The sequence below is a fragment of the Clytia hemisphaerica genome, unplaced genomic scaffold (genome assembly GCF_902728285.1).
Source record: "Clytia hemisphaerica strain Z4C2 unplaced genomic scaffold, Clytia hemisphaerica genome assembly, whole genome shotgun sequence".
Taxonomy (NCBI): domain Eukaryota; kingdom Metazoa; phylum Cnidaria; class Hydrozoa; order Leptothecata; family Clytiidae; genus Clytia; species Clytia hemisphaerica.
The window spans coordinates 336,883-354,345 of record NW_027104594.1 but is presented as its reverse complement, the minus strand read 5'-3'; positions in this window follow the sequence as shown (position 1 = coordinate 354,345).

The window sequence follows — 17,463 nt, the reverse complement described above, 5'->3', positions numbered from 1 at the left end:
CTCAGAAAAATGAAAGTTATAAAAGGACTTTATTCCTTTCGAGCAACAAACTTCAATTTCAGATTATAGGTACTTTTACTTTATAGAAAAATAATTGTATTTCGTGTCAACAATGTTCAAAGTATGATAATATTGAAGTTCGTAGCAAAAGAAGATAAATATTTCGTTTTTCATCTTCATTTTCGAAGCTTTCATTCATTTAGTTATTTAGTTATATTATCAAAACTCAGAACACTCAAAACATCTCAACATAAGAAATTCTACAATCAGTTCCAGAAGCAGCCGGCGAAGGGATTTTTTAGAAATATGTGTTCTTATCTTCTAGGAGACAAAATGTTATGACCTTTCAATTTTTTATCCAAATGATGTGTTCTGATTTCTAGGAAACCTTTAGCGCACTATTGGTCTCCCTAATTTTATCACTACTTTATGGTTTGATGTGTTCTAAAATCTAGGAAAAACTGTTCGCCAAGACAAACTTGTAAGATATTTGTTTTTCTCCACAAAAGTACAAAAGATGTGTTCTGAAAATTTCTAGGGTTACTAGGCAACAAGATTACATCAATTTTTGCTTGATTATACCCCTGTCTCCTTAAAAGATGTGTTTTGAAGCTTTCTAGGGTTACCTAGACAACAAGAAGACGTCAGATGACCTTGATTATACCCCTGTCTCGTCAGAACACATCATCATTTCTAGACATTTCTAGCTGATTAATTTTCTAAGATCTGATCAGAACAGATCAAAATTTCTAGCTGAAATATGCTCTCAGAACACATCGGAAAAAAAGGTCGCCTCGCCGGCTGCTTTCGCAGTTCTATGTCAACTACTTCAAAATAGTTCGTACATGCAACGATTCCCCTTCCTCAAACCTAGAAGATATCATTGATTTAAAACCGTTTCAAGAAAGATACGTACTATGAATTAAGCTTGCTCGTGTATCATTTAGACATCTCTTGTATCCCTATAAGAGAACAAGCATATTAATTTTATTTGATGGAATCTATGGTGACATTTATCATAACAGGCGTCAAAGGAAAAATGACAAAGTTGAATTTTGGAGTTTTACCATTTACCTTTTTAAAATTGAAACAACTTTTAGGTGACATGTTTGTCAATTCCAACGAGACAGCAGGTGGAAATTCTTCGTCGTCGTCTTCTTCTTCGATACCATGGTAGAAGTCTGATATTGAAATTGCAAAAAATAAACGATTGAAAAACTGTACGAGATATGGATGTACCAGATGGATGTCGATTCATATTGTAACACCATCTTGAGATGATCTTTATATAGTAGTTTTGTACGCAAAAAACCAGCGAAGTTATGGTAAATCGCCTGTGTAAAAATCACAGCTGACGTCATTATTACAATAACAAATTAAGGTTATTTTTCGAAAAAAAAAGGGTTGCTTCTTAATGAGTGAAAAAACATTTCTTTATTGTTGTTATTTTTTTTTCTTATTTTATTGTTTATTTTATTATTTTTTACTATTTTATTTTGCTTATTCCCAATCCTAATAAGAGTTGTCTGTATATTTTCTCAGCTAGAAAAAATATTAATAAAACATCAACCAAAAGACTGATACAAAAACTTCGGTTATTATTAAAAATTTAATATCAATCGAGAAAACTAAAAAGAAATTCATTTAGACAAAAGAACAATTATGTACACAGATAAAATGTTAAAAGATAATCTAAAAATTATATAATCATACTCATATGTTAGTTATCCACATAAGATTTGAAAAAAAACATATATTCTACCCTGACTTTATATTGTGCAAGACCTACATCGAGAGATTTATATCCATAATTAAGTGGCCAGTTTTTATAACTATGTCTTATCTTTGTTTCATTTTCTTGTATGTCTCTTATATCCCTATATATCTTTATCTCTGAATCTCTGGATCTGTGGATCTATAGGGCGATATAATCATCCTCTATGTATGTCCTTTATCTCTGAATCTCTGGATCTGTGGATCTATAGGGCGATATAACTATCCTCTATATATATCCTTTATCTCTGAATCTCCGGATCTGTGGATCTATAGGGCGATATAACTATCCTCTATATATATCCTTTATCTCTGAATCTCCGGATCTGTGGATCTATAGGGCGATATAACCATCCTCTATGTATGTCCTTTATCTCTGAATCTCTGGATCTCTGGATCTATAGGGTGATATAACCATCCTCTATGTATGTCCTTTATCTCTAAATCTCTGGATCTGTGGATCTATAGGGCGATATGACTATCCTCTATATATATCCTTTATCTCTGAATCTCCGGATCTGTGGATCTATAGGGCGATATAACCATCCTCTATGTATGTCCTTTATCTCTGAATCTCTGGATCTGTGGATCTATAGGGCGATATAACTATCAATTATGTATGTCCTTTATCTCTAAATCTCTGGATCTGTGGATCTATAGGGCGATATAACTATCTTCTATATATATCATTTATCTCTGAATCTCCGGATCTGTGGATCTATAGGGCGATATAACTATCAATTATGTATGTCCTTTATCTCTAAATCTCTGGATCTGTGGATCTACAGGTCGATATTACTATCCTCTATGTATGTCCTTTATCTCTGAATCTCTGGATCTGTGGATCTATAGGGCGATGTAACTATCATCTATGTATATCCTTTATTTCTAAATCTCTGGATCTGTGGATCTATAGGGCGATATAACTATCCTCTATATATATCCTTTATCTCTGAATCTCCGGATCTGTGGATCTATAGGGCGATATAACCATCCTCTATGTATGTCCTTTATCTCTGAATCTCTGGGTCTGTGGATCTATAGGGCGATATAACTATCAATTATGTATGTCCTTTATCTCTAAATCTCTGGATCTGTGGATCTATAGGGCGATATAACTATCCTCTATATATATCCTTTATCTCTGAATCTCCGGATCTGTGGATCTATAGGGCGATATAACTATCAATTATGTATGTCCTTTATCTCTAAATCTCTGGATCTGTGGATCTACAGGTCGATATTACTATCCTCTATGTATGTCCTTTATCTCTGAATCTCTGGATCTGTGGATCTATAGGGCGATATAACTATCAATTATGTATGTCCTTTATCTCTAAATCTCTGGATCTGTGGATCTATAGGGCGATATATCTATCCTCTATATATATCCTTTATCTCTGAATCTCCGGATCTGTGGATCTATAGGGCGATGTACCTATCATCTATGTATGTCCTTTATCTCTGAATCTCTGGATCTGTGGATCTATAGGGCGATATAACCATCCTCTATGTATGTCCTTAATTCTAAATCTCTGGACCTGTGGATCTATAGGGCGATGTAACTATCATCTATGTATATTTTATCTCTGAATCTCTGGATCTGGGGATCTATAGGGCGATATAATCATCCTCTATATGTCCTTATCTCTAAATCTCTGGATCTCTGGATCTATAGGGCGATTTATCTATCATCTATGTATGTCCTTATCTCTAAATCTCTGGATCTCTGGATCTTTAGGGTGATATTACTACCTCTATATATGTCCTTTATTTCTAAATCTCTGGATCTGTGGACCTATGTTTTTTATATCTGTATCTCTGAATCTCTGGATCTGTGGATCTATAGGGCGATATAACTATTCTCTATGTCTTTGTTTCTGTCTCTGGATCTGTGGACCTATGTTTTTTATATCTGTATTTCTGGATCTGTGGATCTATGGGTCGATACAACCATACTTTATGTCTTTACATCTGTATCCTTTGGGTACATATTTATCCCCTTTTTTCAGATAGGGTCTGATAGCGTCTTTTAACTTCGCTATTGATGTCTTTTACTTTAATTGGAGTTAATATCGCGAGTATATATTTTACGCATAATGGAGTACAAAGAAATCTGTCAAAGTCGTTTGAAAAGTTTTTGTTCAGGTCTGTTTAGGTTCAAATCTTCTATTACATTTTAATTCAATTTCGTTGTTAACTACTCAATCAAAATTTTCAACGTCCTTTATTGTACTTTACCAAATGTTGTTAGAAATAGGATCACTGCACGAAATAAGGCGTTTACGCAAAAGGTATATCATGGTAGACTTGATGTTTACGCAGCGGAAAGATAGATTCACGTTTACGTGAACTTAAAGATGATGCTTATGCACGTTATAATATATTCAAATTATAAAGCGAGTTTACGCATTAATATTAATGACGTGGAGACGATATCTCCACATTTCGTGTCCTCATAGTTTGGAGGGAAGATTCGTGCGAGATTTTTAAATGCATCACTTTTCTAAATTCTGCAACGATTTCAACAAAAAATGTTCACTCTCAAAAGTCCCCCCACTCTCACTGGGTGAAAAGCCGTCTTTCCTACAATTCCAAATTTCGAAAAGTTCATATTTCCTGGATTTTTTTTTTTTAAAGTCATGTTTCCAAATATTTCAAAATCTGAGCTTTCAGTTTTTTGAAAGATCAGAAAATTGATATTTACCGATATTTCTAGATTTGAAATTTGAAATTTTGTAATCTTTTCAGAGATTTGGAAATTTGAAATTTCCAGCATTGAAAAAGAGCTGAAAGATGAGTTTTCCAAAATTTTTGAAGAGAAAAAATACGAACTTTCCATGGCTTTAAAATGTCCTAAGATCTGAAATTTCCAACATTGAAAAAGACCTGAAAGATGAATTTTCCAAAATTTTTAAAGAGAAAAAAAGATGAACTTTCCATGATTTTAAAAAGTCTAATGATCCGGAATTTCCAACATTGAAAAAGAGCTGAAAGATGACTTTTCCGAAATTTCTAAAAATAAAAAACGAACTTTTCCATCATTTTAAAATGTTTAAAGATCTGAAATTTCCAACATTGAAAAAGAGCTGAAAGATGAATTTTCCAAAATTTTTAAAGAGAAAAAAATACAAACTTTCCATGATTTTAAAAAGTCTAAGGATCCGAAATTTCCAGCATTGAAAAAAAGTTTTCCAAAATGCTTGTCTTTACAAAATAACTCAATCGAGTGTTAAACCTCTTGAATTCTATGACCCTAAAATGTAAAATTTACAAACGAGTAATTTAAAAAACTATAACATTTCTAGATAAAGTGATGCAATATGAAATAGTAAAGAACTAATTATACAACTAGGGAGAAAAATATTCATCTCTCTTTCCAATGGTTAGAAACTACTAAAAAATTACATTGGTTATGTTGTTATTTTAACCCAGCACATGGGAAGACATTGACTTTACGTAGACTACTTTTGAAAACAAGATCACACAAAACACAAGGTAATAAAACAAAAAGCAATTTGTCAGACAATAAAAAATTATTTGTTGTCCGAAATTACCGAAATTAAAAAAAGAAAATAAAACCAAAATAAGGTCCTACAAAAAGGTGTATAAATACAAGTTTTGCATAGACATCATATTGACATATCACAAAACTAAAAACCTCCATAAATAAATAATAGTTGAAGGGTTCTTCTTAAACTTAAGGTTAAATATAATATGCGTCAAGATATTAAGTCTAAACACATTTTTAAAAATGTAGAAAACACGCTAAAAATGGGACTTTAAATTGAGAATTTTTCAAGCATAGTTTGAGTTTTTTTAAATAGAAATGTTTTGATTAATCTCAATCTTATAACTTGCCGTATCACACTATGAAATATATAAAAAAATTAAATATTTAAATGCCGATACCGAGGAATAACCACAATATAGTTTGCACTATTAATGGTTGTTTTTGTATATACAAATTTAGAGAAAATTCTTTGTACTGGCATGAATGCAGCCGAATGTCCCAATTCAAATAGAGAGTCGCGAAATAACATGACAGGTACTCCATACTTATTTTTTCAATTCATTATTTGTTGGCAAATACCAATCGATTCTTGAAAGAAAGTGGGTCTTGAAGCGACCATTAATACTTGCAACGTGTTTTATAAAATAAAGAATTTTTCCTGGTCTAGGGGTATCATCCATCAAATCACACACTTTTCCGTCTTTTCCACACCAAAAAGCCATAATATGTGAAGAGCGTAGTGTACGAGACGTGTCAGATCCAAAACACACATTATCAACCACAACTTCGCTTGTTTTCCAACAAGCTCTATGAACGTATACATTTTGTTCCGGGTATATATGGTTGTACATTGCAGTAAGATGTCGAATTTCCGATTCGCTAAGATGATGAACAACAAGCTTACGTTTTTCTACAACATTAATTGAAGAAGACCAATCAACCAATTTGACATTGGTATTTTTCGATGTCAAAAGAATGCGCTCAATGGACATATCGGATCCATGCTGTATGGAACCTCTTGAATCTTTTTCGGCAAAAAATTTTGTCATTATTGGTAAAAATTGTTCACTTAATACGTCCGGGTAGGGCAAACACAATGCATCTAAATTTGAATCAAAACGCCTCATCAACTGACTTTCTATACCTCTATTATTTGAAGGCTGTGATCCTAAAATGCCATTGTATCTTTCAAAACTGAACAACCAAAAGCTATACACTGGACCAAAATCAACGATACAGTCTGCCAGATGACAATGCATATGCATGTTTGGTGTAACACGATTTTTACCATATATTGATTCGAATGACTTGCAAAATTTGAACAAAAGAGAATTGATTTTGTCTATGTCAGCAACAGGCAGTGCCTGGTTACACAACAACAAGGATGCTTCAACAAAAATTTTCCAGCATTCGAAGTCTTTTTTTGGCAATATTTCCATCAAACAAAAATTAGAAAATATTAATGTCCAGTTTTTGAGCTCGTCTGCGGTAAACGAATTGAAATTAAAATCTTCAATCTTACTTGGTAACTTTCCAACGTCATTCGAACAAACAAAGTTGTCAACTTCCTTTTGTATTTTGATAACATTATTTTTGTTTAGGTAATTTTTTCCTTCCAAATTTCTATCATTTTTTTCGAAGTACCAAGAAACAAATTGTGCATTGGATATATTATTGTCATAGAAATGGCATCAAAATAGGGAAGCTCAGAAAAAACCGTAAATCGTGTCCCATATAAACTCTCTCGACGCCGCTTTTCGGTAATAGTCGGGGATTGTTCGATATGCCTCATCTGTGCTCTGTGCCTTGCATTTGTGCGTTTTATCCAATTCTTCTTTGGGTCAGTACTTCTTGGGTCAATTTCAAAACCACTGTAATCTTTATTTGTGCACGGGCCTGAAAAAAAAAAACGATTAAACATTGGGCTATTCCTTTTGATGTCTAAACAGAAGTGAAGGAACCTTTTAGACATAATTTATTTTACCAAAGATGAGTCTCTTAGCAAAATAGTATAATTTAAATCCCTGAAAAAGGTTCAACATTTCCCACGTCCATCTTTTGTTTTGATTAAAATATTTCTTGGAAAAGTTTCATCGACCCCTAATAGTATCCATAGATATAAAATAGGATTTTCTTTTCCTCAACTATGATCCAAGTTCCAAGATCCTCTAATGAAGTTCATTCAAAATCAAACATCAAGTTTGTATAAACAATCTTAATTTTATTATTCGTATACATTGAAAAGATTACAATCAGTTTGAAGTTAAACTTAAAAACTTTGAGAGTGCTTTACATGAAGGAACAGTTATACCATGATAAAGAAAAAGAGTGGAACTTGCTTCACAGTACTTTAAGTTTCATGTATTCCCACTATACAATATTCAGCTGTGAAAAGAGAATGATTCAATAAAAATTCCTATTTAAGTATACCGTACAAAAAATCAATAGGGCTCATGAAAAATCATTAAAAAATCTATCTTGAAAAGATTGCAGAGATATAAGTTTGGCATGATATATTTAATGTTTGTAAAGTGATCAATGGTCAAAATAAAAGTCGCCTGGGAAGACTTTTTCACACTTGTTGCAGGCTTTGTTCGCATTCTTACCTAAAAATTAAATCAGAATGTTAGTTTTCAAAAGTGAGTCCAGTGAATTAGCATAGCATTTTGTCCCTTCTTACAGGATTTGGTAAAATTAGGTCTTCTAGAAAAGTGACACTACCTGGAATAAACCTGCTAACATAGAAATAAGAATTATCTGGCCTTCTATTTTACTATTATGCAGAAACTCTTATTTAATCTAATTCTTTAAAAAATATGCCATTCACAAGCCCTTGAAAGAGGCATGTCACATATAATAACAATAATAATCTTCATTTCAACTGACAAAAAGATTTTTCTAGTGCAGTGAAAGAAAATAATCATTGGTTGACGAAATAAAACTCACCCAAGAATCCACAGAGTTTTCTTGATGCTGGCATGTCACATCCAACACACATTACAGCACATTTGACCACTATATCATTGATAATAAATCCTTCATTCCATGATTCCAGCATCTCATCTACAAAGGGCTTCAAGAAACTATTTGTAGAGGGTTCATGCTCCATGTTTGGAATTAAACCAATAAGGATAACATTTTCCTTTTTAAAGCGGATGCTCCTGGGGAGGTTTGTAATTACAGCATAAATTGCTCCAACACTGCATGTTTTGACAAACTTGTAGGGACAAAACCAATCACAATTTACCATAAGACCCAATTGAACTCCATCATCTTGGAAAAAGTTATGCTTATTCTCAAATTCCTTCCATACTTTCCCATCGTATATATCAGTCATGATGTTTGGGTCTGACACTCGTGTCTTCCATGATAAACACTGCTCACGAAAACCAGCTCTGGAAAAGAGTCGCTGAAGACTCAACTTCAATGGTTTGTAGCAGTAGGTTTTATAGGGGATCAACTTAGTGATATTTCCATAAGTTACTTTTTCTAGCAAGTCTTGGCCACACTTGACCCTTCTTGTGTATGATTTGGATATGCTACATTGGTGCACTGTTTGGAAATACGTTCACCCATTAAATTTCGGCTGCATTTATCCAAGTCATATAACGCAAAACATTTAATGCAAACCACATAAGTTTTGAAGCCATCTTTCTTATCTTTCTTATGCAATCTGTTGAAGAGATAAAGACTTGGAGGAAACGTAGCAGCGATGGCACCTTCAAGATTGAAACAGTTTTCCAATATCTTGAAAAGATGATATAAGAACTTTATCAATATTTCTATAGCTGTGTCAGTTATGTTAAAATAGTACTGCCAAAGAGATATGAATAAACAAATCCATGTAACTATACCAACTGTTTTTTTATAATCGAGCTGTATTATAGAGCTATCAAGATCATGAGCAAAGTCATCTTCCTCTTCCATAATTATTCTAGACATTTCTAGCAAGCTTTCATCCAAATCACATCTTTCTTCTGAACTTAAATCATTTGGAATACTGGACTCTGGACTGCTTTCTGTTGCAGTTTGGTCGTTATCAACTTGTAAGTCAACAGTAGCTGATATATTATTTTGATTGGTATCGTTTTCATCAGTTACAGAGTTTTCATCATCAGAAAAAAGTGATTGATCATGTTCCTTGTCAATCCTTCCCTTGCAAATTTTGATGTGTCTTTGTAAGTAACGAGAAGCGTAAGAATTATGACATTTTGGACATTTTCGATTCCTGAAACAAAAAGAAAGAAATAAATTTCTAAAATTTTAGTAACATAACAAATTAAATTGACACTTTCGATGTCAAAATATTTTTCTGTTGTCGAAAATACTTGTGCCATACCACCGTCATATACCGTGAGATTGGGTAACTTGCATCATCAGTGGCGTGGAGGCTAACCCAGGGCTAACATGCATAGCCCTCAAATGAAAGACCTGGCTGGTCATTAAAATGCAAAATTAAATCAAAACAAAAATGGTAGAGTATGTCTGCGAGAGGAGCTGCGTAGTTGTATTTTAAAGACCAGCCAGGTTTTTCATTTGAGGGCTATTATGCATGTTAGCCTTCACTGCTGGATGCAAGTTACCCAATCTCACGGTAGAGGTAGTAAGAATGACCTTCTTATTTATTTCTGTCACTCCGGCCATAACTCTGCCGTCCCTATTTTTTTTTTATTCCGGGGAACTGTCTGTTAATTTTAAGAAATAATAAATTACTATAATCCTGAACATAATAAAAAAAGGATAGGATTCAGATAAGGAGTTAAAATATAGCTAATGTATGCAAAAAAATGTCAATACCTTTGCTCACTAGAAGAGATTGAAGTTTCATTAGAACTGGAATGCAAATCAGGAACAGAAGAAGTAGGAGAGTGATCCATAATACTTAAATTTTTCAGTGATTATTTGCAGGCGGGCGGCAGGTTGTGTTGTCAGGCTGTCTGGTTGGGAACTGGTTTGCATAGGTTACCTAATGCTTATCTCCAATTTGAAAACACGCCATGTAGTTCGGCGGACATAAAATCAACTTTATACAAAGTATTATTCCAGCCAGCGCTTTCGATCGGGGAAAATAGCGTAAATTTGTAGGTGACGGAAACATCAAATTTCCAGACTACTTATATTATTTTGTATTTACACAAATTTTGAAATTCAAAACAATTTTGATAATATTTTACAAAAATGAAAATATTTAGAGATGAATAATGAAGAATAAGTCTTAAGTATTTTTCAAAAATGTCTTTTTTTTCTTCAAATAAAATAGTGGACCAGTCTGTCATTTTACGTACCATGCACAACAAATTGGCGCACTTTTTGGACCTACCTCCGGGTGCCCCGGTGGAGGTCCTATAAATTAACCCATGTCCGTTCGTTCGTTCGTCCGTTCGTTCGTTCGGTCGTCCGTCCGTCTGTTACCAGCTTTTCTCAGGATTGGCTCATTAGTTTTTTCTGATTTTTCGCACAATGATGCAAAATGGCAATGCCCAGAACGTGACAGAGCCCGATTTTTGAGAAAAAATTTATTTGGGCAAATTTGGGCCAAAAACTACCTAAAAATAGGGTTTTTTGGACTTTGTGCAAAATCCTGTCATTACTTTTTACTGATTTTTTGTACAAAGATGGAGGGCAAGATTCTCTAAAGAATGGCTGAGGTGGTTTTTCCCGGAAAATTCTTTTTCGCCTTAAAAAACGGATTTTCGTATTTTGGGGAAATTCCCTTAAACCAAATAAGAAAATATAGCTTTTCTCAAAGTTGACTCATTATTTTTTTCTGATTTTTTGCACAATGATGCAAAATCGTAATGCCTAAAATGTGACGGAGCCAGATTTTCGAAAAAAAATATATTTTGGCAAATTTGGGCCAAAAACTGCCTAAAATAGGGTTTTTTGGACTTTGTGCAAAATTCTGTCATTACTTTTTTCTGATTTTTTGTACAAAGATGGAGGGCAAGATTCTCTAAAGAATGACTGAAGTGGTTTTTCCCGGGAAATTCTTATTCGCCTTAAAAGACGGATTTTCGTATTTTGGGGAAATTCCCTTAAACCAAATAAGAAAATATAGCTTTTCTCAATGTTGACTCATAATTTTTTTCTGATTTTTTGCACAATGATGCAAAATGGCAATGCCCAAAATTTGGAGAAGCCAGATTTTTAAGGAAATTTATTTTGGGCAAATTTGGGCCACAAATAGCTTAAAAGGTTTTTTGGGCCTGAATGGTTCAAGTGATTTTCGTATTTGGGGAAATTCTTTCTTACCATTTTACATTATTCAACACACAAGCTTTATTTTTCCATTCTGAATTTTTGTACAATTATTGTCACTTTTTTCTTATTTTCATCTGATGTTAATCATTAGGTAGGTCCATTCAGCATGTTGCTTGTTATGATTATGAAAACCGCTGACAACAGGGTACAGCGGCTGTACAGGCAGAAGATTGTGGTTGTCCCAAAGAAACATTATAATTAGGTCTGTATTTAAAAAAGATTACTCGAAGATTCCATTCCTGTTATGCCAACATTAAGAATTTGAAGGACTTCAGAATCAATCTCTACATCAATTCAATGCGTTTTGCTGGAAAAACGGGAAGTATTTACTTGATTTTGATTTTAATGATAAATAGTATTATTACATATGAGTTTAGGCTTAACATGTCAACCTGCCTTCAGGCAAAAGTCAAACCCCTCAAACACTAGGTCTCATTCTCCCTGTGACTGATGAAACATATTAAAATGCTTGAACTGCATGTTCAAGTCCTTTTTACTTTCGACCCTTTGGCTGTGAAGATCTATAATTATAATAACCTGACATTTTCTATTTGGAAAGAAATAACTTCAAGTAACAATTTTTTTATTTTTAAATAAGTTTCATTAAATTCTGCTTTTGTAAAGTGTCCACTTGATTATTATTATTATATGCATGGTATCCTTTTTAAGAAGAGATATTACATATAATTACAATATTGTGACATGCTTTTGAACTGCTCTGGTGCTTAAAATCTTTCAATTTTACGTTTTTGTAGGACTGATACAATGATGCCTAGTGATGTTGATGATTTATTTGGTGATGATTCATCTTCTGAGAACGGGCAAGTGCAGAATAGCGTAACTTTTGCATCTATCTACAACCTAAACGGCATAACGGCATGTAATTAGTAACTCTCTGAGGAAGACTCGAGGAATCATTTGGGAATTTAGGAGATGTGTTATGTTGTTAGAAACAACAAAACTGGCAACGAAATATTATCTTATTACCGATGGAGAGTGAACACTTTTTTTGAAAGAAAATAAGATTTTTATCTTAAAAAGTGTACGGAAACCTGCTTTCATGCTCAAATCAAAACCAACATACCGACATACCATTCAAAATCGCAGCTCATCTACCATTTACCGTGACACAGAAAAAAATCAAAACTCAATTAGTTTGTTTCATCGGTCACTGGGTGGTTGATATGTGAATTTGGAAACAGTTACTGTTATCATAGTCACAAGAAAAAAACACTAGATCGGAAACGAACAATTTACCACAATGTTCAGAACTTATTGTTTTGCTTTTTACTCGCTGATCTACTTTTTTATATTCAATTCAAATTCTCCTTGAAGATAAATATAAAGAGCATCAACTATAGCACCTTTATCATCCTAAGGGCTTTTGATGTGTGAGCTAAACGGGCGTTTGCGACGACGGGAACCGTAATAATGATACCGTTGTTGGATCTTATTCTTAAAATTTATATAATATTTTAGAATTTCCAATGCATTAACAGAATTGAAATTATCGGTGTTTTTCGTTAACTACGATACTAAAATCGTTTGTTTGACGTGTATTTCTTACGGATTTTTTACTTGAATATAATTGTTTTGCCGATATCTTGAGTTTGGGTAATTTTAATCTTTTGGCACAGCACTTTTTGGAATTCTCTCATCAATACGCTTTTTTTTCAGCTATAAACGACTTTCAAGAGGATATGAACATAGGTGGCCCTAATAAGCTTTAAACATCCCAAAGCTAACTTGAACCAGGGTGAGATTTTTTCAAATTGAATAGAATAAAGGGTGAAAAAATGATAAAAATAGTACAATTTAAACAAAAAATGTGTCAATAGGGGTAGCATTCAGGAAATAATGTTTTCTTCTTTCAAGACAAGATATGCTTAAATCACTGTAAAATAGACCAATCGTAAAAAGATTGGTAGAATAATTTCTTAATAAAAACATAACATCAAAAATAAGAATATGCTAAGAATATGTCACCCAAGATTGTAAAGGCTGCTTAGAAAATTTCACCTCCGTAAAAATCACTATTCTAATAAAAAAGCGTTCAAAACTGTCAGTCAAAGCCATCAGATGATAACAAACATCGAATGCTCGGTCTGCTTTACCAAGGAACATGGTTTTACGTATCTTCGGACAAAATTTCTTCGTATGTACCTCACAAAATAGTTAATTTTGTATGAATAAAGTATATACAAATGGAATCCCAAACTACATCCGACTCAACCCAAATCGTTTGCCTGCTCAAATTTTATAAACTGAAATGGTACTTTCTATTAGAACACTTTTCTGTAAATCCCAATAGCAATATCATATTTTTATTAAATACAGAAATTCTAAGATAAAAATTAAAAAAAGATAAATGCATGGATCGATTAAACGATCCAAGCAACAAAGAATTCAGATACAAAAGCAAAATGAATAGGTCTAAATATCATGAAATTTAGCTATGAAAAAAATAAGTATAATGACTAAAAGATCCAGGCACCCAGAGATGAGATCCCATACAGACATAAGTACAAAAATGGTTGAATAAATCGACCTAAAGATCCAGAGACACAAAGACATATATCGACCCAGTACAGTTGTATCGATACATACGTCCACAGATCCAGAGATACGGATACAAAGTCATAGAGTATAGTTCTAACGACCATAGATCCACAGATCCAGAGAAAAAGATATAGAGTACAGTTGTATCGACCCATAGGTCCACAGATCCAGAGATACAGATACAAAAACATAGAGGATAGTTATATCGACCCATAGATCCACAGATCCAGAGATTCGGATATAAGGACATAAAGGTTAGTTGTATTAACTCAAAGATCCACAGATCCAGAGATACAGGTACAAAAACATAGAGGATAGTTATATCGACCCATAGATCCACAGATCCAGAGATTCGGATATAAAGACATAAAGGTTAGTTGTATTAACTCAAAGATCCACAGATCCAGAGATACAGATACAAAAACATAGAGGATAGTTATATCGACCCATAGATCCACAGATCCAGAGATACAGAGACATAGAGGATAATTGTATCGACCCATAGATCCACATATCCAGAGATACAGATAAAAAGATATAGAGTACAGTTGTGTCGACCCATAGGTCCACAGATCCAGAGATACGGATACAAAGTCATAGTATAGAGTATAGTTCTAACGACCCATAGATCCACAGATCCAGAGAAAAAGATATAGAGTACAGTTGTGTCGACCCATAGGTCCACAGATCCAGAGATACGGATACAAAGACATAGAGTATAGTTCTAACGACCCATAGATCCACAGATCCAGAGAAAAAGATATAGAGTACAGTTGTGTCGACCCATAGGTCCACAGATCCAGAGATACGGATACAAAGACATAGAGTATAGTTCTAACGACCCATAGATCCACAGATCCAGAGAAAAAGATATAGAGTACAGTTGTGTCGACCCATAGGTCCACAGATCCAGAGATACGGATACAAAGACATAGAGTATAGTTCTAACGACCCATAGATCCACAGATACAGAGAAAAAGATATAGAGTACAGTTGTATCGACCCATAGATCCACAGATCCAGAGATACGGATACAAAGATACAATGACATAGAGTATAGTTATATCGACCCTACGATCCACAGATCCAGAGATTCGGATATAAAGACATAAAGGTTAGTTGTATTAACTCAAAGATCCACAGATCCAGAGATACAGATACAAAGACATCGAGGATAATTATAGTAGATCCACAGATCCAGAGATATAGATTCAAAGACATAGAGGATAGTTATATCGACCAATTGTTCCATAGATCCAGAGATATAGATACAAAGGAAAATTGTTTCGTAGCTAGGGTTAAAATGAGGAGATAGTTATCAATATGATAATTACTTTAATAGGTCAACGTAAGGGCGGTCAAGAAGAAGAATAGTTATTGGGGGAATAAAGAGAGTGAATAAAAATATGTAGTAGAGAAATCAAATCACAAAATATAATATCATAATCACAAATCAAAAAATATAATATCATTTATCAGAAGTACTAAATATGACGTCAGCTGTGATTCTTACACTGGCTAATATCCGTATTTAGGTACATTTTTGCCCTGTGCAAGCCGGTGTGACGGTGTTATTATTTTTTCAATTTTCGGGATTCCGGGATTCAGCAAAAGTTTTGACGGGAAAACGGTATTTCGAACCCCTATAAACCTCCCACTAATGTCGGATGGAATCAAGGCCATCAAGAGTGTTTGAACATATGTTGCGAATGTGTTTATTTTATTCGACACAAGGTCTGATTTTTCTTGAATGAGTTAAGGTAATTTTGCAGCATGATTTCCTTGAGTTTGCTCTTCTCCATGTTTGGGGTTAAGGATCTTTTCATTGATGGCTAGCTCTAGTGCATTTGTGAAGTGGCTCCCTGCTTCTTTTTCCAATGGTTTCAGCTCGCTTTCATTTAGCACTATAAAAGAGGTAAAGAGTAATTATAAGATAAGCATATATTACTTTGTACTGTTGCTGTGAAGGTAGGAAGACCAGAGCAGCAAAAAGGGTACTAAAAATGGTCAGTAAGTTTTTGTAGAAAATAAAACTTGATACAGTGTGCATTACTCACAAACATTCGTCAACTGTGTATCTACTGGAAGTATCTAAAAGAGGTCCAGATCAGGTGTCAAGCAAAAATTAAAAAAAAAACACTATAAGCATTTGAAAATCTTATTCTGAAATTACCAATTTTCTGTCCTTGCTTTCTTTGTTCGCCTGGCTGGATTTTGAAACATTTCTTTGCGTGATTGTTCATAATTGTGTTGCTACTGAACGTCTCCTTACACCATCTACATACAATAACATTTTTGAAAACTTCAGTATGGTCTGGACAGAACCGAATCACAGGAACGTCAAGTAAATCTACATCTCTGCCATCTACAAAGGTTATTGCTGGGATATAGTCGACAGTGCAGCATTTTCATTTGCGAGAATTGTTTGTTCATCACCAGAAAGCCCGAGGAGCTTTTTGGACCTACCCCGGTGGAGGTCCTATAAATTACCCTATGTTTGTTCGTCCGTTCGTCTGTTACCAACTTTTCTCAGGATTGAATCATAGGAATCTTTTGATTTTTGGTATAAAGGTGCAAAATGGTGGTTGCCAAAATGTGACGGAACCCGATTTTCGAAAAAAAAATTTTGGGGTCAAATTTGGGCCAAAAAACGGCTAAAAAACGGGTTTTTTGTACTTGGTGAAAAATTCGATCATTAATTTTTTCTGAAATTTTGCATGAAAGTAGGGTACCATCATAGGTAAAAGATGGCTCAAGCAGATTTTTGCAAAAAAATTTTGTTGGCTCAAAAAACGCATGTTTATCTATAAGAATCACTATTAATAAGCATATTTCAATGTTCTTAGTCAAATTACTCAATTTTTTTATGAGATATATGTTTATTTTCCTCATGAGGGCTGATATGTGTGTTTAGAAACGAAATTTTGGTTGCTTGGCGTGTTTTTATAGAAAAACTGGCTAAATTCGATATTTTTTTATAAGCACATTATCAATTACTTAGGTATTAGCTTTTCTCGAGATTGGCTCTTTCATTCTTTATGATTTTTGCACAAAGATGCATAATTATAAACCCTCGAAAGTGACGGACACTGATATTTGAAAAAAAATGTTTTTGGGCAAATTTGGGCCAAAAAACGGCTAAAAAGGGTTTTTGGACTTTGTGAAATATTGGTTCATTGTTTTTTTCTGAATTTTTGCATGAAAGTAGGTAAAAGATGGCCCAAGCAGAATTTTGTAAAAAAAGAATTTTTTAGCTCAAAAAACGCATGTTTATCTATAAGAATCGCTATTAATAAGGATACATCAATATTCTTAGCCAAAGCAAATTACTCAATTTTTTGATGAGATAGATGTAT